This window comes from Pinus tabuliformis, chromosome Q (genome assembly GCF_031772625.1).
Source record: "Pinus tabuliformis cultivar Carrire ecotype Pingquan chromosome Q, CPIR1, whole genome shotgun sequence".
Classification (NCBI taxonomy): domain Eukaryota; kingdom Viridiplantae; phylum Streptophyta; class Pinopsida; order Pinales; family Pinaceae; genus Pinus; species Pinus tabuliformis.
The window spans coordinates 935,089,058-935,117,043 of record NC_142296.1 but is presented as its reverse complement, the minus strand read 5'-3'; the positions used below and the strand labels follow the sequence as shown (position 1 = coordinate 935,117,043).

Below are 27,986 nucleotides of genomic sequence, written 5' to 3'. Positions count from 1 at the left end.
ATAATGAAGTTATGAATGATCCATTATCATTGGATGCACTAAGAGGATGCAAATTGTTAAAGTTTTTCAAAATTCCAAACATGAAAACCAATACAAGATTACTGGAAATGCTCGTCAACTACTAGGATCCAGAAGAAGATGCATTCATGATTGATCATATGCCCCTGCATATTGAAGTAGAAGACATATACTTCATTATTGGACTTTCCTGGAGAGGATAGCCAATCAATTTGCAAGGGAAGGCCCAAGGAAGCCTTAATGTGGATTATTAGATTCGTATTTATTGCCCTAGAAACATCGAGAAGGTAGGGACACAGATCCCAATCAAGCATGTGGAGAGTCTGCCCCTAAGGATTCTCCTTTTTACGATTGTGAGGGTAGCTGGATCAACCTCATTGCACCAAGATTCTCATGTTACAATGAGCTTAGTAGTAGATTTCCTTAGCACAATTTTTCACTAGTGCAAAACCCTTCTAACCAACATGAAAAAATAACGTACTTCCATCAAGAAGAATAATACAAAACATTTTGGGTATGGTACTATTCTTTCTATTTTATTCTTCGAGAGACTACCAAGAATTCGATACAAAGTGATTTCCACCATCATCAACCCAAGGGATCCATGGGTAGGTTCTAGGTGGATATTGGTGGTCACCCACCTATTCCACCTAGACCCCCTAGTTAGTTTCATGTGTTTCCTTGTTCATTTCAGCATTTACTATTTTTAGTAGTTTTTCGGGTCCTAAACTTTCGGAGTAGTTTTGACCCCCTAAACGGTTTTTTTTGGGGTCCATGGAAAGCCCATAGACATAGATAGAGGTTTGTGAAGAAACTTGTAGTAATCAGAGAGACATTTCCAACAAGGTATTGTACACGCCAAACAAAGATAATATGACCAAGTTACAACCCCGGGAAGTTGGCTGCCCAACTAACCCCAACGAGGCCCTCAAAATCTTGATGTTACATCTCATGGGGTTAGGGTTTTGGTTGTTTAGGGCTTTCTCATGTTTTCGAATAATAAATAGGCCCTTGATCCTCATTGTAACATAGTTCAGAGGCATGTAGATGATGAGCCGCATCATTGGGTAATTATATGGGCCTTAACTCACCTCCTAGCTTAGTCAAACCAACTTTTCTCACAACTTATTACATGTCTTTTGTTATATTTTGTTTATGAGATGAGTTAGAGTTGGATATTATGCCTGGTGGACTAATATGCATTGAATGCAGGATTGATGGAGAAAATCAAGGAATTTTTGCAAATACTAAGGTTAAAACTCGAATGGAATAAGGGAGATGGATTGTAGGAGGTAAATCCTCCTCATTTACTTCTCCCCCATTTGAATATTCCTCCATCCATCACACCAGTTCGGAGTGCAAGTAGCCAAGCCATGAGGATTAGAAGGTAGCCGAGCAAGTGAGAGACAAAGAGCTAATTTATCTCAAGTTTGGGAGCTGAGTCTCCCTAATTTTAAGGAAGTCATTGGGGACTTTAGTTGTATAAGTAGAGAGGCCTAGAGCCTCATTAGGATTCAAATTTTGGTTGTAAAACTCTAATATATTTTTGAGCTCCAGACTCGTGAAAGTTTTATTGATGTAATTTTTTGTTTTGGTAATAAGAATGAGTTTTGTTTTGAGCCAGCACTGAGTTAACCTAGAGGGCTGAAGCCCTTGGGTTAGGGCCCAACCCTAGGAGGCAAGGCTCCTCTTTCTTGTATCTGTATGTTTAGATTAGTCTCATAGCTTCATTGTTAAGTTGCCTTTAGATGTATTTTCATTGCAAGTAGTGTAGATTGGATTGGTTGTTTCATAGTTTTCTTCCATTTGTGCCTTACTTTAGTAGCAAGTTAGCAGGGATAAAAGGAGTACCAAAAGGCTATCAGTATATGTCTTGGCCTCATTTCCTCCCTTTGGGATCATGATTTGAGGAAGGGACCTTTATGCAGCCTCAAAAACACAGATTTCTATTTCTTGCATGAGCTTTAGAGTTTACTGTATTTAAGTTAGCATTTGATTAGTTTTACAAAGTATTATTTCATTTCCATCTCTTCTATCTACATTCTTGCAGTAGATCTCATCCATGCTTTCATTCCTTTCAGCAACTTTCCTCATGCATAATGTAGGTAGTTAGTTCATTAATTCTGCTTTTCTAGCTTATGAGAATGCTTCTTGCTTACATAACTTTTTTGGGAATTATACATGTTTTATGTGGAGTAGATGCTTCAGGAGGAGACAAAGACTTCATATCCAGCAACCACCTTCCACTTCATCCACTAAATTCATTCCTTGTTTTCACCTTTGCCTTCACTAGTTTTCATCATTTTACATAGAAATTCTTCCAAGAACATTGAGCGAATCCAACCATCCTCTATCTTTGTTGTTGACTTCTGAGTGATCCTAGAACTTTCCTCACTTCATTTCACCCATATACCACCTTCCCTAAGCCTTCCATCACCTCCAACACCTTCCATTTTTCTCTCAGCTGTATCTTGTAGGTTTACAATGAATCTTGTAGGTTTCTAGTACATCGTGTAGGTTTTCCTGAAATGGCATGTTTTGAGGCCGAATTGAGGGAAAACCTCTAGGAAGTCACTAAAGGTCTCCCAAGTGTCTCCCACACCATCCAACCATCTCCTAACCCTTCTAGCCATCTTACAAAATCCTTAATTCACCTGCCACATCACCAAATTTAGAAATTAGTTTGCATACTTGATTTTGCATGAAAATACAAAATGACAAAAACAGATTTATTTCAGTCCCTTTACTTGCACATTAGTGATGTTTGATGCTTCTTACTTCCATGCTTAGATAGTAGCATTTGGTTCATGTTAATTTAGCATCAAAGCATAGTTTCTTGGCAGTTAATTAGGAAATGGTGTGATTTAGCATTTGAATTTCGGTCTTTTTCATTATTGCAGTAGAGTAGCTCTCCCTTAGAGTAGATTTCCCTTTCTTCCATCAAGAAACCAAGCTTATTTTGACTCCATAGAAGTCTGAATTGAAAACCCCAGTGGTCTCTCGCTAGCTGAACCATGACAAAAGGCAGAACCATCACTTTTGCTTGTGTATACAACACTGTCACCTCCAAGTTTGTACGAACCCCGGGTTGATAAAGTAAAGCTGGTAGCCCAGGAGTTGTAGCATTCTTGCTGCAGTACGAGTGCTCATCACTTTTTGGCACCATTTCTAGGGAGGTGTCAGAGTAATATGTGAATACTGCTTCATTCTTCTAATTCTTGTCTCGAATATTCTTCCATTAGTTATTTATGCAAAAGTAATTTAGTTGCTTTCTTTTTCATTCTCCATTTTCTGCTTTCCTTTTCATTTTGCAAGCAAGATTTCAATTCAACAAGTAGTTTTTTCATTCAATCAGTAGTTTTCATTTAATCATAAATTTCAATTCTGCAAAGTACTTTCCAAGTTTCAAAACACACAAAACCAAACCAAAAACATTTCCTTTCATGCCTCGTAGGAATAGGGATAACTTAGGGAAATTTTTTCCAAATAACCCCACTGCATCAAACAACCGATCTTCCCTCTTCTTCAGTGGATGTGAACTAGAGGAAACCTTAGGTGAGAATGTAACGACCCATTTCAACTTACAAGTAACATAAAAATATTAGCATGTATACGAGGCATGCATATGATAGCTACATATGCATGCATTGCATGCACTACGCTAGTATGCATACTAACTTATTATGAAAATTCCCAAGTAAAAGAAAAAAATGAATTAATTATTGAAAGCACTGTAGTAGTGTTCATACCAATTTAATTATATGAAGTGTTTATGTATGGGGAATAAATTAAATAGTAAAATAATTAATTAATACCTTATTTATAATATATTAATTCATTTTCATTAATACCATTTAATTAAATAATAAATAAATAAATATTATTAGGCCCAAGTTAATTAACTTATCCTTTGGCATGTCATGTTAAGTACTTTAAAAAAAAAAAAAAATCCTCTTCCCAAAGTCGGTTGAAGCGATAAAGATCAAAATACCATTTATTATATATTTAAATAAAAATATAATTCAATGTACAATAAAGACAACCGACTAGAGTAATGGGATTTTAAAAGGATAAGGACAAGGATGATTGGAGGAAAAAAGGGTGGGATTTCTTCGGAGGGAAGGATCCTTTCCTATATAAGAAAATCTAAAAGGAGAAGGACGGGGGGAAATGATTAGATGGAGATTGCGGGATGGAAATTTGGGAAGGAAGCAAATGAAGAATCTGGGAGAGGAATGTGAAATAACGAATGAGCTTTGGGGCTCCAGATATAGATCTAGGAAAATTGAGACCGGTTCTTGGAAGTTTTGGGCACGGGGGCCAAAAGGTTTCACTTTTGAAGCCTTTTGGGTTTGGGGTCCGGAAAGACCGATCCCAGACAGGCTGGGAGGAAATTGGTTGGTTTGGTATCCGGAGAACAACATTATCCAACATCATCCAGGAACCGACACCAACTCAGAAAAACCAGGTAAGTACGTACATTTAATTTGATTTGTTTAGTCATAAATTGGAAGGTATATTCTGTACATTCTGCTAGAAATGAAATTTTATGAAATTGTAAATACAGTATGTTAGAAATGAATTTAAATAGGAATGAATTTAAATGGACAGGCATATACTGTTAGAAATATATGTAAATTATAATACCAATCTTTACATATGGTATCAGAGCTTAAATTCAAACACTTGGGACCTTAGCGGCTACCATCATATATTTGGAATTATAAATAGTTGGAATTATAACTAATACACGTAAGAAAGTTTTTCTATTTAACACTAAGTGTTAAGTTTACATATTCAAAACTTTTGGCACAAGGGCAGATAGAAGATCACAACTGCGCAGAGAAGTTGACATTCTGGGCATAACTACAAAACAAATTAACCGTGTGATTAGGCCGCAGCCTGAGCAAGACAGTGAAGTAACTTGAAGAGTATAGAAGTATTGTTCTTAAAAGGACCGAGAGGCTAGATTAATAGCCCATTCAAGGTCGAATCCTTTAGTAAAAGGAGCAAAGTTCTGGGCATAAATATTAAGGTCTGAAATCACCTTTCAAATTAAGAATACGTTGTCACCTCAGTAATCCGAAATCATCAAAAGTCTATGCATTTTCTGTGGATAGTCAGATCACGGAATAAAGAGACATTTGAGGGCTAGTTAGCTAGCAAGTAAAGGACCTAGTGCCGAGTTGATTAAAGGCACTGTAAGCATAGTTAACAGGATCAACTTGAAGCTACAGTCACAAAGGACCAAGACCGAACTACGGAAGATCTGTTACAGTCATATATATAAAGCCTGAATTGTAGACAATGGTATAGTAGCGGAAAATATGTATCCAAAAATGTCGTCCCAACATTTATAGTTCTGTGCATAAACAAATGACCGAAAATTCTAAGTTAAGACTTTGGAGCAAGCATACCAATTTTCAGAAAGGAAGTTGTTATTATCTGTAGTTTGTATTCATAAGAATATAGGCATCTATATAAATAAGACCCGAGCCCATGGTAGCGAAGAAACCAATCATATTCCATCAGCAAAGAATTTTCCATACTGATAAATAAAAATTTCTGCTTTCGGTCAACTTCAGTACTTGCTACTTTGTTATATCCTGAAGTTGTCATAAACAAAATTGTGATTATTCGTTGCTTGTCAGAAACAAAATTTTAATTGTTATTCTGTCACAGCAAGAAGTTTCCAGTTGATGTAAACATCATAATAACCTGTTAAATTAAAACAGTGAAAATATATATTAGTGTTCAAAAATTCATAGCTTCAGAAGCCCAAGAACGAGTGAGATCAGACACCTTAGCAGATATTATCTGAAGATGAAATTCACAGATGCAAAAATGCTAGTGCAATATTCAGACATGATTTTCTATGGAAGATAGCAACGTGATTTGTGCTACATAGACCCAATTTGAAGGAAAGAATTATTGCATAGGCAGAGCAGATGCTTGAAGTGTGAAGGAAATCCGAAAATCCATACCCTATCAGACATTTTTTTTTGTAGCAGTAGAACAGTTTTCTGTAGCAATGTAAGTGTGCCATGCAGTGAAAAAAATAACAGTCCAGCAGAGGCAAGTTGGAAGAAAAATACAACATGATAGAGTTATTTTCTGAAGATTATTTTTCATGAAGCAGAACTCAAATTTAACAAAAATATTTCAGCATATTTAAAAAAAAGTCTCAAACGGGGTTGAAATGATTTTTTTAGAAATGATAGAATAATGGACATATTAGAACTGAAACACACAGCAAGCCAGAATCACAAGTCATGATCAAAATTCGACAACCTATTCAGAATTATAATTTTAATTTCTGTGAGGACAGATTAATGGTTTATCCCCATAGTTTGGGAAGCAAATATGGAAAGAGAAATAATTAAATAGAAAAGCAAGTTCATTTTGACACTGAAAAGAAACTCACTTTGAATCATCAGTTCAAGTAAATCTTCTGTCAGGAACCGGAGTTGGATTACTCCACCTGTCAACTTTCAAGGTGAATCCAATCCCACATGAATTCTGCCTTGAAAAATGGATATGATGGAAAGCTAAAAATAAATCATATGGTGCTTTACAATATTGCGATCATCTTTAGGGGTAGCAAGTGCCCAGGGGGAATCATCCTGGATCCCGAAGGACAGTTGGAAACTAAGCATGATGACATTGAAGGAGTGAACTCAAGAAAGAGACCATCAATAAGAGACCCCGATTCTTCAGATTTAGTACAGAATGACTGTGTTGGAGTCCCTGACTATGTTAAGAACCCCTCTAAATACATACACTATACATTGGATTGGTCAGATGAGGACAATGACAGAATGAACATGCAAGCTTTTAAAGATTTTTCTCAGCTGGTAAAGTCATCTGGCTTTGCATCCGCACAACTGGATAATCCTGTGGAGCAAATGAAGTCCGTTACCTATATTCCTGAGAAAAAAAAAAACACAGCATGCTTTGAGAAAATGAGAGAGAATTCAGATGACACAGTGAATTGTCAGACTACAGAGAAGGTTTGAAGTAAAAGGCTAATAAACCTGCTATTATTCCTACTGGTATTGCTGCTAGTCAGGCAACAGAAATTGATCTACCTGCAGTTAGTAATGCCGTAGGTGAATTGGAGGAATTGTAAGGAAATGCGGCAAGCTTATGAGGTTCTAAGGTTTCAATATGTTACATGTTTCGGTTTTTAAAGTTTAAGGGCCATGTGAGGCGACGTCTGGAGGGCCAAGTGGAAAGGTCATAGTCCCTCCACATTTCATTTCATAATATTCACACATCAAGCGAATTAAGGGAAATTGAGAGAAATTTTGCTGATTAGTGGCAGTGACTCACATGAGTTTAACACGTTGATGACGCAGAGACGTTTAATGCATTCCAAACTTTGTAAAGAATTTTGACATAATTTCCCCACTTAATCAACACGTGAGTGTATGTATATTCCGGAGGCAGGTGAGAACAAGTCCGACAAATCAAGTCATGCGTTTTTTTTTATCAATTTGGTAGATTGTCGTTGTTTTCAAGATAATGGATTAGACCCGAAACATGGTATCAATATTCTATTTTTTAATTTTCCCCAGTTATATTTTAGGATAAGTTTGTTTAGAATCTAATTGAAAGGCGCACTGCAATTAATTTATGTATTGGTGGTGCTTATTTTTTTAATTAGTTTATATTCTTTCGAAATTTTTGCGAGCAATATGATTTTTATTTTAAAATATGTTTTTAATGTATAGATACAATATTATTATAAAAAAATCGTGAAACAACATAGATATCAGAATATGATTTCAACCATATCAAAATTTCATTTTAATTGTTTTTAAATTGAGAGGAATATTTTATATTTATATATTCCGGAATTCATTGATATATTTTCGAGTGAATTGATGATTTTTTTAATTTTAAAATATGTTTTTAATATATAAATAGATTTATTATTAAAAATTTTGGAATAATATAAAGGTATAGACAAATTAATTGGTGTGGAATTTAGTCTCAATCAAGTTAAAAATTTAAATATCATGAACAATTTTAGATTTAATATACCAACCATGTCATCATGGTTTTATCCAGCCACAACGTGCTTCGGAGTTAATCTGAATCTGAATTTTCTAGTTCTCCAATCGGTTACCATCCTCAATGGAGACATTGGAACCCTGAGCAAGATGACACGCACGCATCGAGAAATGGCCCAATTATTTTCATTTTTACCATCATAAATGATACAATTCGAAATGGAATCGAGTTACAAAAAATAAAAAAATAAAAAAAATGAAAGTGAAAATTAGGAAAGGAACAAATTTATAATAGTATGATATATAACTATGATTTCCAGGGAACTATATATATAAAAGTAGAGTGAAAATAAATATGTTACAAAATATAAAAGAATATAGAGTATATCTTTAATAGTTAAAGTAAATATAAAAAGCAATGAGGGCATAAATAAACAAATAAACTAATGTATACTCTATGGTAATTGAAGAGATAAGGAGAATCATAAATAACAAGGTCAAGGAAAGTGAAGAAAAAGAAAGCAACCATCAAGTAAAAATATATATGTGTGTGTGTGTGGAAATAGGGAGTAATGTTAACAAATAACACTAGTTGCAAAGTGGGGAACTATAAAAGTAAAAGTCGAATAAGCTACAAGATAGCAGTATAGAAGGGTGTCTAAAGGGCTTATAATATGATAATTGATACATGGAAGATAGCTGAAGTGATTGTTGTATAGGGAAAACTTGATACAAAATGATAAGGATAATAAGCGTAATACATAAAGAATATAAATTTATTAGCAATATCATTATCGGGAAAGTGTATAATAGATAAGGAAAAAAAAAAAAAAAAACTTTATTTTATCTTTACTTTATTAACCATATTCTCGAGACTGTCATTTTGAAATTTTCCATAGCTATGAAAAGATACATAGGAGTATGTTATTTCAAATTATTATGGTTTATTATGTATGTTTACTTAAATCTGCATGTATTGTTGATTTATGGATGCCCACATGAATTATGTTAGGATGAAATTTCTACATATGATGTCTTACTTATGAGCATGTGTGACTTTGATAAAAAACCATAGATTTCTTATCATTGATAAAATGGATATAATAATAGTGATCACACTTTACTATTTTGATGTGAAAGTTAATTGTAGGTATATCAGCTAGACATAGCCAAGTATGTCATATAAACTTAAAATATATACCATAGGTATCAACAAAATATAAAATACTAGGAAAGGGTTATTTGAATATATTTAATTATGAATATATCAATGCATATGTTATGATGTGTGGACAAGTATTTATGTTGCAGATGTTTTCATCACCCTGATACGCTATACAAGCTCTGGTTAAATCCCGATACCAAACCAACCACGTGATGACAAAACTTTCAAGAACAATTGAGGCTCAATCAGGTTCCATGATAGGGTGTTCAGCTTGATCCAACTAGGAGGGGTGGAGGTGTTGCCCACCGTTTATCCTCCAAAACCTGGAGTCATGGGAGGACTGTGCGAGTTACGCTCCCCTAGACGTGTGATGATGACTGCCGGATGCCTACAAAATATATAGGTCGATACAATCGACGCTATCACCCTTGAGGTTTATGAATGGTTAGATCGGTATAGCCGATGCCATGGCATAATCCAGTAGAGGACGGATAGGATGGGAGTGGAAGAGATTAGGAAGGATAGGATGATTATAGAATAGCTTGGGAACTCTGTTGGGGCAGAGCATGAATGTTCAAAACAAATTTTAAAATTCTTTTCATTACAAATAAGTATTCAATCGCGGAACGCAATCCTTACATGATTATACTAAACACTAAAGTAATTACCGATATACTATATAAACTCTAACTTCGGGACGAAGTGTTTTGAAGGAGGGGTGTATGTAACGACCCATTTCAACTTACAAGTAACATAAAAATATTAGCATGTATACGAGGCATGCATATGATAGCTACATATGCATGCATTGCATGCACTACGCTAGTATGCATACTAACTTATTATGAAAATTCCCAAGTAGAAGAAAAAAATGAATTAATTATTGAAAGCACTGTAGTAGTGTTCATACCAATTTAATTATATGAAGTGTTTATGTATGGGGAATAAATTAAATAGTAAAATAATTAATTAATACCTTATTTATAATATATTAATTCATTTTCATTAATAACATTTAATTAAATAATAAATAAATAAATATTATTAGGCCCAAGTTAATTAACTTATCCTTTGGCATGTCATGTTAAGTACTTTAAAAAAAAAAAAAAGATCCTCTTCCCAAAGTCGGTTGAAGCGATAAAGATCAAAATACCATTTATTATATATTTAAATAAAAATATAATTTAATGTACAATAAAGACAACCGACTGGAGTAATGGGAATTTAAAAGGATAAGGACAAGGATGATTGGAGGAAAAAAGGGTGGGATTTCTTCGGAGGGAAGGATCCTTTCCTATATAAGAAAATCTAAGAGGAGAAGGACGGGGGGATGATTAGATGGAGATTTCGGGATGGAAATTTGGGGAGGAAGCAAATGAAGAATCTGGGAGAGGAATGTGAAATAACGAATGAGCTTTGGGGCTCCAGATATAGATCTAGGAAAATTAAGACCTGTTCTTGGAAGTTTTGGGCACGGGGGCCAAAAGGTTTCACTTTTGAATCCTTTTGGGTTTGGGGTCCGGAAAGACCGATCCCAGACAGGCTGGGAGGAAATTGGTTGGTTTGGTATCCGGAGAACAACATCATCCAACATCATCCAGGAATTGACACCAACTCAGAAAAACCAGGTAAGTACATACATCTAATTTGATTTGTTTAGTCATAAAATTGGAAGGTATATTCTATACATTCTGCTACAAATGAAATTTTATGAAATTGTAAATACAGTATGTTAGAAATGAATTTAAATAGGAATGAATTTAAATGGACAGGCATATACTGTTAGAAATATTTGTAAATTATAATACTAGTCTGTACAGAGAAACCTGACATATTTGAAGAACCTACAGGGGAAGAAGAAGAAGAAGAACCCATTCCTACTGAACCAATGGATGAAAACATAAATGATAGAGGGAATAGAGAGAGAGTCAAGGGTGCCTTCCCCATCAGGGAAACCAATGGGGACACTAAGATGAAAAATATAATCCCCTATGCCCTATCTCATTTCCATGGCTTGACCACATAAGATCCTGACACTTTCCTATTTGATTTTGCTGTTATATGAAGAACCTATGATTATACAGATGATGAGCAGAAGTTAAAACTATTTCCATCTACCCTCAAGGATGCAACATTATGCTAGTTCATGGGTTTACTTGGGGATAGCATCACTATTGGGTTGTGTTATATTCTTTCCATGACTAGCCCCCCCTTCATTATGCCAATTACACAACGGGGGGTCATAGGGGGTTTGAGGGGGGCGGGTAGCCCCCCTTTATGGGGTCTGGGGCAGCAGACCGAGGAAATTTTTTGGGACCCTCTATTAGGTGGGACGAACCTACCTATGGTTTTGTGCATGGTTTTAGCACATGGTTTTGGGCGCGATGGTTTTTTGGTCCATGGTATTGGATGCTTCAACATGTATATATATGTATTGTAACATTGAAAGGAACATAATGAAAAATCAAGCTAGTAGTCCCAGTTTTGGGATCCAGGTGAAATCTCTGTGTATATGTGTTTTATGTGTTATGCTCTCGCATTGTTTTATTTTCTATTCTTATAATTCGTATGCAGGTAATTTCTGTATGGGGTTAAAACCTACATTTGGTATCAGAGTTGTTTTGGCTTCAATGGGACACCTTTGTTGCTGAGGTGTTTCGCTCGAGCTTGTGGTAGACCCTGTTCAGTGGGAGATCTGCGGGATCGATTCTTGTGGTGAAAGAAGATGGCGAGTAGTGGAAAGATAGAGATTGAGAAATTTAATGGTCAGAGTTTTGAGTTATGGAAACTCAAGATGGAGGATCTGTTGGTGGATGAAGATCAGTGGATTGCAGTAGATCCAGGTACTAAACCAATGGGAGTGTCCGATGAAGAATGGAAGAAGTTGGATCGGAAGGCAAAGAGCACAATACAATTGTGTGTCTCAGATTCAGTATTGCTGAATGTATCAGGGGAAGTTAAGGTGAAGGCTTTGTGGGACAAGTTAGGGACTTTGTACCAATCTAAGTCTCTGGTGAATAAACTGTTCGTACGGAAAAAGTTGTATAACATGAGGATGAAAGATGGAGACTCGGTGACAGATCATCTGAATGCATTTAATATTGTGGTAAGTTAGTTATTATCTGTTGATATTAAAATTTTAGATGAAGATAAGTGCATTATTTTGTTGTGTTATCTACTAGATTCGTGGGACAGTCTGGTTATTTCAATAGGTAGCAATGCAACTGCCTTGCAGTTTGATGAAATAGTCTCATCCTTACTGATGGAGGAAATGAGATGGAAAAATATGGAGAGCTAGAATGGTGATGACTTGTCTGTACGAGGAAGTTCCCAGAACAGAAAAAAAAAAAAAAAAAAAAAAAAAAAAAAAAAAAATCTAAATCTAGAGGGAGATCTAAATCTCTAGGAAAACCTATAAAGGTGGTGTGCTGGAAATGCGAAAAGAAAGGGCACTACAAAAGGGAATGTAAATCTAAAGCTCCCAAGAAATGAAAGGGATTTGATGATGCTCCTTCTGCAAAGGAGAAAGCCACCTCAGATGAAGGTGGGGATGTGTACTTGGCTTCTTCAAGTACACATGTAGATCATGAGGCATGGTTGATTGACTCAGGTGCATCCTTTCACTTCACTCCCCAAAGAGAGTGGTTCTGCGAGTATGAGAAATATGATGGTGGTGATGTCTTCTTGGGGGATGACAGGAAGGCTAGAATCGTTGGAAGGATTAGAACACTTCTAGGTGTTCTGCATATTCCTGCATTAGCCAGAAATTTGATTTCTGTAAGTAAGCTGGATGATGCAGGTGTAAAAGCAATGTTCGAGAAAGATACTTGCAAGATGGTTCAGGGAGAATGGGTATTGATGCGGGGAGTTTGGATTGGAACTCTGTACAAGCTGCAAGGTAGAACTATTATTGATGGGTGCAAAAGTTCTGTGGTTCCTGAAAGTGGAGCAGAAAATCTAGTGGTCTTTGGAGAAAAGGCCATGCTATGGAATCAAAGGCTTGGACATATTGGAGAGAAGGGCCTTTGAATACTTCATGGTAAAGGTATGGTAGAAGGTATGACTAATAGCTAACTGGATTTTAATTTCTGTGAAAATTGTGTATATGGGAAGTAGAATCGGGTGAGTTTTCCCTCTGGTGGTAAGAGGATGAAAAAATATTATAGCTTGTGCATAGTGATGTGTTTGGACTTGTGAAGGTTCCATCACTGGGTAAGTTTTTGTACTATGTATCATTTATAGATGACTTCTCAAGGAATACATGGATATATTTCCTCAAGAAGGAATATGAAGTCTTTGACAGGTTTAAATAATTTAAGGTTTTGGTGGAAAACTAGACAGAGAAGATAAAGGTGTTGAGGAAAGATAACGGTGGAGAGTTTTGCAAGAAGGAATTTAAAGAATTCTGTAAGAAGTGTGGTATAGCATGACAGAAGACTACTCCATACACACCTGAGCAAAATGGACTTACCAGAAAGAATGAACAATACATTGATGGAAAGGGCAAGAATCATGCTCAGTGGTGCTAGGTTAGGACAAGAATTTTGGGCAGAGGTAGTGGAGACAGGATGTTACCTGGTCAACAGATCACCTTCATCAATGTTGGAGGATAAGACTCCACAAGAGGTATGGACTGGTAAGAAACCCTCTATTTCACATCTGAGGGTATTTGGATGTGATGCATATGTACATGCTCCAAAGGAGAAAAATACAAAGTTGGATAGTAAATCTGAAAAGTGCATCTTTATTGGGTATAAGGATGGTTTAAAGGGTTATAAGCTTTGGAACCCAATAACAAGGAAGGTTGTGTATAGATGATATGTGGTGCTCAGAGAGGTGAAAGATGTTATTAAACATGAAGTGCCATCAAAGGAACCTGAGAAGATAGAGTTTGACCTAAACGAGGAAGAATCAAACTCTACATCAGAAGATGAAGATCCACAAACTCTGATTATGAGAAGATCAGTTCGAGAAAGAAGGAAGCCAAAAAGGTATAGTACATCTGATTTTTGTTCAAATTTTGCTTTATCTATTATTGATGATGATCCCAGAACTGTGAAGGAAGCAACACATTCAGAGGATGGCAAACTCTGGAAAGAGGCCATGGTTGATGAAATGGAATCTTTGCAAAAAAATGAGGCATGGGATCTGGTGGAGTTTCTGGCTAGAAGGAAACCCATTGGTAGAAAATGCGTGTTTAAGAAGAAGACGAATGTAGAAGGAAATGTGGAGAAACACAAAGCTCGGTTGATAGAAAAAGGTTATTCCCAAGTGTCGGGAATTGATTTTCGTGATATTTTTTCTCTTGTTACCAAGGTAGCTTCTATTAGATTACTTTTATCTGTTACTACTGCTTTTGATTTTGAGGTAGAATAGATGGATGTGAAGACAATAGTTCTTCACAGGGATCTAGAAGAGGAGATCTACATGAAGCAACCTGAAGGCTTTGCGGTGAAGGGTAAGAAAGAACTGGTATGCAAGTTAAAGAAGTCTCTATATGGGATAAAACAGTCACTAAGGATGTGGTATCAGAAATTTGATGCATTTATACAGGGACTTGGCTTCACCAAAAGCAAAGCAGATCGCTGCGTGTATTTTAAATTAATGGTGACCGTGTTATTTATTTGGTCTTGTATGTGGATGATATGTTACTGGTTGGAAATGACAAAGAAATTATCCAAGATTTGAAGACCTGATTGTCCTCCAAATTCGACATGAAAGATCTTGGTGCTGCAAACTAAATTTTGGGCATGGAAATTAAGAGAGATTGGGCAAAGAGGAAGCTCTAGTTAAACTAGAGGAAGTATGTCGAGACAATACTGCAGAGGTTTAAAATGCAGGATAGTAAATCATTGAAGGTTCCTATTCCTATAGGTCTAAAGTTATCTGTTGAACAGTGTCCCAAGACACAAGAAGAGGAAGAGGACATGTCCCGTGTTCCATATGCAAGTGCAGTGGGTAGCTTGATGTATGCGATGGTCTATACTAGACCAGACATTGCACATGCAGTGGGAGTATTGGGCAGGTTTATGTCAAAACTAGGGAAGGAGCATTGGACAGTAGTGAAGTGGATTTTCAAGTATTTATGTGGCACTAGTGATTATGGTTTGTGCTACCAAGGAATACCAGGATTGGACAAAGTTTTGGATATTCGTGGCTTTGTTGATGCAGACTAGGCTAGAGATCTGGATCAGAGAAGATCTACAAGTGGGTATGTGTTTAACCTATTTGGAGGTGCAGTTAGTTGGATGAGTAAGAAACAATCTGTAGTGGCATATCAACTACAGAGGCAGAATACATGGTAGCCACTCATGCAAGCAAGGAAGCAGTTTGGTTGCAGAGATTTTGTTCAAGTATGGGGTTAGTGCAGGGAGCTATAAGAATAGACTGTGATAGCCAAAGTCCAATTTTCTTGGGAAAAAACCCTGCTTACCATTCAAAGACAAAGCACGTTGATGTTCAATATCACTTTATGAGGGATATGATAGAAGAAAAAAGGGTGTTGTTGGTAAAGGTGGATAATTTGAAGAATACTGTAGATGCATTGACAACATTTGTGAGCTCTAAGAAGTTCTCTTGGTGTAGAGAAACAATGGGCGTTGCAGGGCTGGATAAATGACTAAGCTCTCTTGTGGCCCCCTGTGGACAGAAAACAACAAGTGGGATAATGTTGGTTTGTGTTATATTTTTTTCATGACTAGCCACCCTAGTTAACTAGGGGGTTAGAGGGGGGGTGGAACCCCCCCTTCATTGCGCTGATTGCGTAGCGGGGGGTCATAGGGGGTTTGAGGGGGGCGGGTAGCCCCCTTCTACAGGGTCCAGGGCAACGCCCCAGGGAAATTTTTTTTGGGACCCTATATTAGGTGGGACAAACCTACCTATGGTTTTGTGCATGGTTTTAGCATATGGTTTTGGGCACGATGGTTTTTCGGTCCATGGTATTGGATGTTTCAACATGTATATATATATATATATATATATATATATGTATTGTAACGTTGAAAGGAACATAATGAAAAATCAAGCTGGTAGTTCCGGTTTTGGGATCCAGGGGAAAATCTCTGTGTATGTGTGTTTTATGTGTTATGCTTTCACATTGTTTTATTTTTTGTTCTTAGAATTTGTATGTAGCTAATTTTTGTACGAGGTTAAAACCTACAATCACAACTTGGGCACTAAAGCAACAAGCCTTTAATAACAAGTATCGATACTACTGTCGGTCAAAGGATACTAAAGAGGAAATTTTTAGGATGACCATAGGCACTGATGAATCCCTAGAGGATTATGAAGAAAGATTCCAACTTAGTTACAAAAGGGCCAGGTGCACACTTGACCCTAAGTCACTAAAGTTGGTTCTGCTTTAGGGACTAAAGGAAGATCTTCTAGATACCCTACACTTGTTAGCAGGAGGATACATATACCAATTTCCCTATGAGGATATCAAGATTGTCTTTAGAAACCATTCTAGGGTAGCTAGGAAAAAGGGTAGGGGCAGTCAACCTATGGTCAGTACATCATCTTCCAACTCATCCATCAAGGGTGAAATTGGAAACATGTTGGAAGATTTCAAGAGTGAGATGTTGCAAACCCTTTCCTTATAAATGGACACTATGCACATTAAGAGAAAGTAGGAGGAAGTAGAGAGAGCCTTGGCCATTTTCTATCCTAGATGCACCAGGAGGCACCCTAGCAATGAATTTCCATTAAATTCTATTGAAATTTGCTTAGTCTGTGAAGAAAACCACTCCACAGACAAGTGCCCTTCTTTGCCTGGACTCAAAGTTGTATATCAAGGAGTTGAAGGGGTCACTGAGTAGCACTGCTACATAAACCAAAGGAGACCTCATGGGCCTAGACCATACCAATAGAGCAAGAAAGGGTCATCCCATGCATATTACAATCCCCAAACAGACCACATCCATACCTTCTTGGGGACCCCCTGCTCATCCTTCATAGTCTACACCTCCTCCTTGGTCCTTTGCATCTCAGTATCACTCCCAGCCAACCAGCCAGTCATTTCAACCATATGCTCCACCATAAACTTAGTGGAATGCACTGCCCCAGGGGTGGAGGCCCCAATACAACAACGCTCCAGCTTTATTGCCTCCACCACTTACCCAACCACAGCTGTTACACTCTGCTCCACCCAAGTAAACCAGATGCCTTCCTAGAAAAATCCAAACCCAAACAACAGACTGGCTCAGCATGTATACAGTGGATAGACACCATATCCAGCTTATGCTATGGAAATTAGGAGATTAACCTGAGATCTAGGAGAGTTATCTTGGATAACCAACCTCCACCTCCACCTAGAGAGGTTGAAGAAAAAAGAGAGCAAATCATTCTTAAATTTAATCCACCCTTTCTTGAGAGATTAACCCAACCACTCTAGCCTACCCCAGAAGAGACTGAACTTCTGGGAGAATTGAAAAATCTATGTGTAAAGATTCCACTTCTCCAAGAAATAAAATATGTGCCAATTTACAATAAGTTGATTAAGGAGAAGTGCTTCAAGCATCCAGGGAGGTGAAGAAGATATGCCCCTACCATTAATGCCATTGGACAATTGTCCGACTTAATGCTAGGGTAGATAATCTGTCCAAAGTATTTGGACCCTGGAAGCCCTGTAGTAGATGTGCACATGAATGACACCATTGTCCCACACACTTTGATAGATCTTGGGGTTTCCATTAATGTGATGACCAAGGACACCATGCTCAATCTCAACCTCCAAGGTTCATTGAGGAAGACCACAATAGTTCTGCAACTTGCAGACTGCTCCACAGTGACCCCTGATGGGATTGTGGAGGATGTGATCGTCTTTATTGACTCTTGGGAGTACCCTATAGATTTCCTAGTTCTCCAGCCTAAGGATAAGCTTATTGGTTACCCTCTCATCCTTGGGAGACCTTGGTTGGCCACTGTCGATGCTTACATTAGCTGCAAAGCTGGGAATATGACCATCAAGAATGGGCATATGTCCAAGCAGTTAGTCATATACCCTCATGCTCAGCCATCTCTAGAGCATGATTTACATTTATGGTTAGAGGAGGAGGAAGAAGATGAAGTTTATTCCACCCAACTTTATACTTTAGAAATAACCATGGGAGGAGGACAACAGGATGAAGATGATTTGATTGAACACCTACTCCAAAGTCCAACTCCCAGTACATTTCCCTTAGAAGATGTAGTAAAGGAAACCTAGAACAATCATCCAATTGACCTATTATTGGATGATTCCAACCCCCTTTGTGTCAAAACCATAGAATTCGGCCCTGAGAGAACCTTGAAAATCAATCCATCTCTTTCTGCTCTCCAAGAAGAGAAGTTATGCAACATGCTAAAGGAACATCTAGATGCCTTCACTTGGAGTTACAAAGAAATGAAGGGAGTGCACCCCTCAGTGTGTACTCACCACATATACATAAAAGAAGGTTGCAAGTTAGTTTGGTAGCCCCAAAGGAGGATGAATCGAGCTCTTAAAGATATAGTCAAAGAAGAACTGCAAAAACTACTAGATGCAAGATTCATTTACCCTATCTCCAATAGTTAGTGGTTCTCTCCTTCGGTGTAAGTTCCAAAGAAAAATGATAAGTGGAGGATTTGTGTCGATAACAAGGAGTTGAACAAATACACAAAGAAGGACCATTTTCCTCTTCCTTTCATTGACCAAGTGCTAGATGACCTAGTAGGGAAAAAGTTTTTCTCTTTCGTAGATGGATTCAACGGGTACAACCAAATCTAGATCAACCCAAAAGATTAGGATAAAACCACCTTCACTTGTCCTTGGGGTACTTTTGCCTATAGGGTCCTTCCTTTTGGCCTATGCAATGCTCTTGCCACTTTCCAGAGGGCAATCCTGAGTATTTTTTTCGAGTTATTCCATGATGTGGTAGAAATTTATATGGATGATTTTACACCTTATGTGTTACACAAAAATATTGTCACCATGATTATTTGCAGTCAGTATGGGTCTATCATCACTTGTACTGTCCTCCTAAGCAAGTCTCAGACCTCAGCTCTTCAAGTCAAGCTTTGAAAATGAGAGAAAGACATTGAAAATCAACAAATCTCTGGTTCCGTACTTTCTCTCACTATTGCCTGCGGTCCCGCACCCCCTGTTCACAAAAACTGCGGACCTGCCCGCTCTGTCCCTAAAGGAGTGGGTGCGGACCCCTGTGAAAGTCAAAAAGGCGCAAGTTTATTCTAAAAAACTCACTTTGGATTAATTCTAGATGATTCTAGAAGGAATTTTGACGTGGATTGGTCGCTCTTAGGTGGTTCATGCATCGCAAAAGAGAAGGAGCTAATCCCTTGATGAGAGGAGTTATCCCTTTGAAGGAGGGATTTATCCCTTTGAAGGAGGACCTAGTAACTTCCCTCCATTGCACTATAAATTAAGGCATTGGGCTGGTTGCTAGGGAGGTTAGAAGCTGAACATTTTTTAGGGTAAATGCTGGTGGAATTGAGACTTCCTAGTTAAGCTTGAGAGGAGAGATCACATACCTTTTTGGCTTCATTGGGAAGAGAGTGAAACTTGTAAAAGTAGAGGAGACTTCTTGTTGGACCCTGGGAGGAGCTTGTACACCATCAAGGCACAGGTTGTAAAGTTCTTCTTTGATTTGAATTAATACAATCAGATTCATTTTTCTCAACAAATTGTCTTATGGCATTTGTTTCACGAATTCCTTGATCATCATGTTAAGTATGCTTTATGATATTGGCTTTTCAGGTGCTATTTAATTTGTTTGCTTGTTTGTGTTTGTAGATTCGCAACAAGGGAGCTAATTTGGATCAAAGGAGCAAGGCTTCCACGAACTTGCATTGGACCCAAGGTAGGCCTAAACACTTGTTTGCCTTTTTTTATAAATGCATATTTAGAGAAAGATAGTTTTTGATTGGCTTGCTTGTCACTAGATATTGTTAGATTCTAGGAAGGTCTATCTTGTCCGCAAGATCGACTCATTTCGTGTGACAAAATGGTGACTCCGTTGGGGACTTGATTTTTCCCTTGTTTTTACTTTGACCTGAGAAACTGTGTTTTTGTTTCTGTTTTTGGCTTGTTGTGTGTGGAATTGGGTAGATTTAGTAGATCTAGGATTTTTTTTTTTTTTTCATAACTTTGGGAGAGGATCGCACCCTCGGCTTGGGACACAGTGTGGACCTATCCGCACTTTTGCTTTTAGCACAGACCAGTACCGCACCTGTGTTAACTGTGGGCTTGCGGACCCTGTCAAAATTTTGGAAAACCTAAGATTTTCTCTGTTAGTCAGCTTAATTTTTGTTTAAATGTTATTATCCCCTGCCCAGAACTGCATATAACTTGTCAGCAGCTTTTCTTAGGTTAATTCCATTGGTGTTAGGGTTTTAGGTGAATTTCCTAGAATTTTTTATTGTTGGGTTTGGTTTTCATTTTGGTCTTGTAGTAGCTCTGAGCTTAGAAGCTGTAGAAACCTCAGATCACCTTGGTTTTTACCAGCCTTCTTATGAGTCTAACCATTTGCAAAATCTACCTTTGTTGAGGAATCCACCTTGTGTTTTCTCTTTACGAAACTTCGAAAAAGCTTGTGTTAAAAGTTTGGATTTCATTTTTAGAAAAGAAAACAAAAATTGGTTGTTTTTTGACTGATTTGTGATTCTGGACAAATTAGTCCTTAGTTTGCTTGTGGCTAAGTAAAACATCCTTGAAAAAGACATCTTGTAAGCTTTGACTTCAAATAGGTTTTTATAGTTTATAGATCTCAAGATTAGCCATTTCCATAGTTTTGAGTGTTTTATAAAAGATAAAAAATCTCTTTTGGAAAAACTTTGTTTTTGTAGTGTTTGAGTGTTTTGAAAGAAAAGGGAAATTTTTGTGAAAATGACTAGTTGTCTCGTTTTGAGTGCATTGGAAAAGACAAAAAGCTTTTCTTTTAATTTGTTTGTTAAGAAAGATTTCTGTTTACAAGTATTTGCATTCTCAAACTCTTTCCTAGCTAGAAGTTCATTGAAGGGAAAAGATTGCTTAATCATCTTAAGTGAATTTTTTAGTGATTTCGAGTCGAGTCTTCACACCATGAGTTTCATCTCCGCACCTCTTGACTTAAACAAAAACCAATAAAAATAACGCTTAAAGTAAAAACTATTTAGTAATATTTTTATTTATGGGGCTCTGATACACCAATATAGCTTAGGTTAGTGTCTTGGAGTAGGGAGTAATTAACTCTCCAAGACAGTAAAAACAAACAAGTAGCTGTATCTTGCGGTAGGAGAGAAATCCAATTGTTGCATTTATGCTCTGGGAAAGCTCCTCTTAAAGGAGAAGCACGAGATCGTGTCCGAACCAGTGTGGGAATCAATCCTTCCTCATTGGGAACAATGCTAGATATTCACGTATTAAAAACGGTAAACCTCGGATTAACCATTGTCGAGGAGCCTGGGGTCACTTGTTGGTAAAACTTGGATTATGTCAAGGAGCCTTCAAGGGGATTGAGCTTGTTACTCTGCCCTTGCGTGTGTATCGGATCGTAGACTGTTCCCCCAGGTATATTTGTTTCCGTTGGTAACCTTAGTGACCATATTCTATAGGATTCTTCCTAAGGTGATAGTGGTGGGAAGATCCCACTGTACCTGGAGCAGATGTCGGCTATACTCACTTGGATTTTTTGGGGGGTTCTCTTCACTCGAGACGGTTTAGTGGAGGAACTTGTGCCAGTCTATTCATTAAGCAGGTTGTCAGGGTAACTGTTCCAACCGCCATTTTTGTATTGAACTCTGCGACGTTGGGCTTCATCACCAACTAGTGTTTTTAGTACGGAAAGTTACTGTTTGTGTGTGGTTAGATCTCCTAGATTCTTTAGGCGTGTGATTCAAATTTGTTTGGTTCTTTAGAGGCTTTAGCTGGTTTTCATTGAGATTTTACTTTGTTTGCGTGTGAAGTAGTTAAATTTTTTTAATCGTGGCTGAATTACCGAGGAAGTCCCATAGACTTCGGGGCCAACCTCCTGAGTTTTCACCGAGCCAGCCTGAAGGGTTAAGAGCCCTCGTAACTCCTAGAGATAGTAGAGTTGGGTCACCTGAAGAAGGAGAGTCTTCTTTGGTGGTACATCCTGATTTTCAAGCTTTAGTAGCAGATTATAATCCACAATCAGTGTCTGTTTCCGAGATTACTGGTAGATTTTCATCTACTAGTGATCTAGGTGAGGAACCTGAAATATCCAAACCTGAAAGTGATTTTGCTGCTACTCCAACATCGGGGTTTACCTCTCCAACTTCTAGTGGTCCTAGTTCACCCAGGGTAGAAAGAATAATTACCCAAAATCTTCCTTCTAGACTTATAGCTATCGAAGAAATTGCTACTCCGGAAGAAGAAGTAGGCATCCCTATCCCTGAAAATCAACCTGTTATTGAACTTAGGGAGCGTGAATCAATTTTTTACAGTCCACCTAGGAGTAGTGCTTGGTATCTTTCATTGACTAATTTTTTGGAAAACCTAGGGCTAAGTTTTTCACCACCTTGTATTCCTTATCACCCAACACCTAGAGGTTACTATCCTCCGTTAAATCTGTCAAGACAGTCATCCATGTTTACTCAATCATCAGAATCCTTTTTGTACTGCGGTCCTTTTGTTCCCTCTGGGTATCAGTCACTTTCTGGTACTTTTGCAGGAGCATCTCCTCAACCCATTGAACAAGGGTTATTAACTGGAAACAATGGTATTAAAAAGTTGAGTGTGGAAGATATTCTCATGATGTCAGGTACTATTCCTAATCCTCAACCTCAAGGTGGCCAGTTACTGCCTGGGGGGCAACCTCAAAATCCTCAATTATCACCTGGGGGGCAACCTCAAGGTACCCAATTTGCGCCTGGGGGGCAACCTTAAGGATAGTACATACCTACGGGACAGTACGTTCCTCAAGGTCAACCCCAGACTCAATATGTACCTCAAGGTCAACCCCAATATCAATATGTACCTCAAGGTCAACCCCAGTATTAGTACGTGCCTCAAGGGTATCAACCCCAAGGTCAGTACTCGAACCAAGGTTTCCAACCACCCTCCGGTCAATCATATGTTCAAGGAATGGGAAATGTACCTTTGAATTATCAACCCTACCCTCAACCCGGTTATGGTCCTCAGTATTCTCAACCTGTTATGGGTCCCTACCCATGAATGAACTTAGTGTGGGATCCATCTCAAACTCAACAGGTCTTGCAACCGAATGTACAGTTGTCATCTCAAACTGGACAACCCTTAGTTTCTGGTTCACCCCAGCAACTTGTCCAGTGTACTATTCAAACTTCTGTACCTTCGGTAGTTTCTCAGCCTGGGCCTAGTACGCCTCGTACTCCGCTTCAAACGGCTACTGCAACTGCTGCGACATTTGTTCAATCTACCCCACCTACTTCTGGAGTATCGACAGCTCCGGTTTCTACTGTTCCTATATCTACTCCTCAGACATCTTTACCTCAGTCTGGATCCACAATTCAAACTTCGGTTCAGATGCCTATAGGACAACCTGGTTCAAGTACGGTTGTCACAAGTCAACCACAATTTACTTATCAACCGTACTAGGGACAGTACCAATTCGGTCCTGCTGTGCAGCAGCCAGTCTATCAGTATCAACCGTACCCTGGGTATACATATCAACAACCTCAACAACCCCAGTACGGTCCAGTTAATCCTGGTTTTCCAGGAGGATAAAATATCCCAAATGAAATTCCTATTCCTAGTTATCCTGGATATCCTCCTCCTGGGGCTGGTCTCATGACCCAGAGTTTTAGGGACCCTAATCGTCAGTTACCGTTTATCACAACTTTGGACTTGCCTCACTTGTTGCACCTAACGAACGATCCCATTAACTATCTTCCGTTTTGGCCACCAATGCCGAATAAGTTGCCTAGTGATATTCCTAAGTTTGAAGGCAAATCAGGAGAGGACCCGTCGAACCATGTGATGACTTATCACCTCTGGTGTGCATCTAACTCCATTTCAGATGATTCAATCCGTCTAAGGCTTTTCCAGCGCACTCTAATTGGTCTTGCAGCCAAGTGGTACATTGAGTTATCGCGAGCCACTTTTTATAACTTTAGTCAATTAGCTACCTCGTTTTTAACTCATTTTTAGTTTCCAGTCAGATATGACAATGGCACGAAATTACTAACTTCATTAAAGTAGTTGACATCCACATACATTTCAGATCATATTCATGAACGGAGACGTCGACGGCGTTTAGTGAAGGTTTTTATTCTGGATCAGATCTTAGCTGAATGGTTTGTAAAATCTTTATTGCCAAAGATCACTGAGGATGTAGTTAAGGCCGGAGTCGTTACTGAGGAGCAAGTAATTTCTCAAGTGCAGTACCTTGACTTAGTTTATACTCAGTCAGGTACGTTACACGAGAAAATCCCCGATCTTCCTAAGAAAAATCAAATCGCTGCAGCTCCTTTAGGGTCTCATGCCGCTGATGGTAAGATTGGTATGGTTAACACCAAAAGTAAGAAGAAGTCTTCCAAGAATTCTTCTCCTATCATAACCTTGCCAGATTCCCCGATAGGAGATTCTTCCGCGGAGATTTCTGCCGATATTCATGTTGTAGAGTCATCTACAGCCAAATCAAAATCCAGTGGTAAGAAGAAAGGGAAGAAGAAAAATAAAATAGATAAAAATTCAAAAGAGAAACCAGAAAAAGTGGAATCAAATGATGAGAAACGCAAACCTCGTTATCCTTGTCTCATTTGTGACGAAGCACATTTTACAAGAGATTGCCCTCATCGTGCAGAGGTTGCGAAAATTGTCAAAGGTTCCGAAACGCCTGCTGTTTTGAAGGATCCTTTTCCAAGTCAAGACAGTAACATGATAGGTTCTTCCTCGAATGCCAATGAAGAACTCATACTGATGATGTCCCATGTTAGAATTGCGACTCGATCGCATGATTATGGTAGTAAAAGTTCTGTTGATGGTAAAGAAGCAGAATCTTCTCATTCTAACCCATCAACCTCAGCTCTCGGTTCCGATCCACTACAGATCGAGAAACCTAATCTAGACTTAGTAATCAAACCGCCCGCCAAGGGTATACTTCGAAAGTTAGCTTTCAATCCACATGCGAGAGCGGCTCAGAACTATAACATTGTTGAGGATTTAGCTATTTCACCTTCAGCAATGTCGGCTTTGGAAGTGCTGCAATCATGTCCAGCACAGCGTAAATTACTTTTGTCGGCTATAGGAGCTGTTGACGTTCAAGACTCGAACCTAATAATTTTCGATCTAGAAAATAGTACACCGCGCTTACCTCATCAAATGGCTTTCCAGATCCTAGTGATAGTCAAAAACAAGCCTATTCATAGGACTGTGATTGATGAGGGAGCCTTAACGTGTATTATGTCGATACAGTGTTGGAGATCGCTTGGTTCTCCTTCACTAAATCAATCCCCGACGATTCCAAAGGCCTTTGATGGCCGTGGGTTTCATCCTTTTGGCATTCTACAAGATTTACCTATAGGGGTTGAAGGAAAAACTGTTAATCTAGATGTGGAGGTGGTTGATGCCCCTCTAGATTACAACCTTCTCTTGGGTCGTAGTTGGTCTTACGCTATGACAGCTGTCGTTTCATCGGTCTTTCGGGTTATAAAGTTTCCTCATAATGGAAAGATCGTAACAATAGACCAGCTGGCTTACTTTTCATCCAACCCAGCCTCTTCTGAAAGCATTCATCATGTCGGTAAAACGACTATCTCGTATAAGGATGTTGGATTAGGACTAGTTAAAAATGTCGGTTTACTGGGAACTTTTCCTTTTCCTCCGATCAACGCATCGTCTTCTTTTGCAACCATTCATATGATTTCTTCAGACACCATTGTTTATGATGATCCTTGGATCGTACCTTCTGAATCTGAGATAGACTCATTTGGTGATGCTATGCCTTTGAGTCCATATGAAATTGCGTATGAGGCCGTGCAATCATTTACCAACCCATCTTCAACCAAAATTGACTTAATGAATGTGGTCCATGAGGAATCACTTTTCACATCAAATTCGAATTCAACAACGTTTTTCGAAATTGTTCACTCTGATGAGCAAATTCGTGAAGTCCTATGTGTAGATGATTTACCATGGGAAGATCTCCATCAGAGATCTTTGTTCTTACCCGAGAATGATCATTTTGAAAATGATTTTTCATCAATTTTTACGACTGAATATGTCAAGGAACCTCAGAGTCCAATGAAAAATCCTGATTCAGAGTTAAATTTGGGAAACATTTCTCGAACTATTTCTATTGACATTTCGGTTAAGCCTAGAATTGTTGAAAACATTCATATAGGTGCCTCGTGTACAGAAGATGAAATCCAAATATATAAGGCCCTATTTCAAGAATTTCGCGACGTGTTCGCCTGGTCATATGAGGAAATGCTAGGAATTGACCCTGCAATTGTTGTTCATGAAATCAAGACTTACCCGGATGCTAAACCCATCCGGCAATGTTTGCGTCAGATTCACCCAAGAAAAGCTGCTGCTATTAAAGCAGAATTTGAAAAATTACTCAAAGTAGGTTTCATTTATCCGATTCCGTTAACGGATTGGGTATCGAATATTGTTCCAGTTAACAAAAAGCAAGGGACAATAAGAATATGTATCAATTATAGGGACATTAATCGAGCCTATCCAAAGGACAATTACCCAACTCCCTATATCGATCAAATCATTGATGATTGTGCTGGCAGCGAAATATTCTCCTTCATGGATGGTTTTTCCGGATACAATCAAATCAATATTCTACCTGCCGATCAACCAAAAATGGCTTTCATTTGTCCATGGGAGACATTTGCTTATTGCAAATTACCCTTTGGGCTCAAGAATGCCGGGGAAACTTTTCAAAGGGCCATGTATTATGTGTTTCATGACATCAAGCACATTGTACAACCCTATCTCGATGATTTTCCTGCTCATTCATTACATCGAGCTGATCATCTCATCCATTTACGAGCAATTTTTATGAGGTGTAGGCATTATCGGATTAGGTTGAATCCACACAAGTGTGTTTTATGTATAGAAACGGGTCGATTGTTGGGGTTTGTTGTTTCGAAAGCCGGCATTCGTGTTGATCCCTCGAAGGTTGAAGCTATTGTCAAATTGCCTCCTCCTTCGAGTCTTGGCCAACTCCAAAGTTTGCAAGGGAAAGCAAACTTTTTATGACGATTCATTCCTAACTATGCCGAGGTTACAAAGGGTTTTACCCGGTTGTTGAAACAAAATACTCCATTCTATTGGGATGAGATAGCTTAGAAATCTTTTGATGCACTAAAACACGTGTTGACCCATGCACCGTTATTGCATCCTCCCAACTACAACCAAGACTACTTCTTGTATCTTGCCGCCTCTCATTCCACCATTAGAATGGTCTTAGTTCAGGAAGATGAATTCAGTACTGAACATGTGATATATTACCTTAGTCGAACTTTAAATCCAACTGAGCTAAAATACTCACACGTGGAGAAATTGGCATTGGCAGCTGTTCAAGCTGTCCAACGTTTTCGTCACTTTTACTACGTAAAGCTACAGTAATTTCTGATTGCAACCCTATGATATACATTTTGACCAAGCAATTGCTAGGGGGAAAGTACTCCAAATGGATTGTGATCCTACAGGAGTTCGACTTGGAATTTGAAAAATCTAAGTCTAAGAAATCTTTAGTTTTTGCGGATGTTAATGTGTGACTTCCTGCGTGCTGACACAAAAACTGTGGCGGAGGAGCCCATTGCGGACGAATCCTTGTTTCTAATCAGCACTTTAGATTTGTGGTATGGGGATATCA

The 27,986-nt window shown here is 38.3% G+C and overlaps 1 long non-coding RNA gene across 1 annotated transcript in view; it reads left to right on the top strand.

The window, feature by feature from the left end:
* Positions 1–3,782: 3,782 nt before the first annotated feature.
* LOC149222534 (uncharacterized) overlaps positions 3,783–27,986 on the top strand; it is a 386,945-nt gene continuing 362,741 nt past the window's right edge. The window contains exon 1 of the long non-coding RNA XR_016248900.1: positions 3,783–4,486. This is a non-coding gene — a long non-coding RNA (uncharacterized LOC149222534). The remainder of the gene's footprint in view (positions 4,487–27,986) is intronic.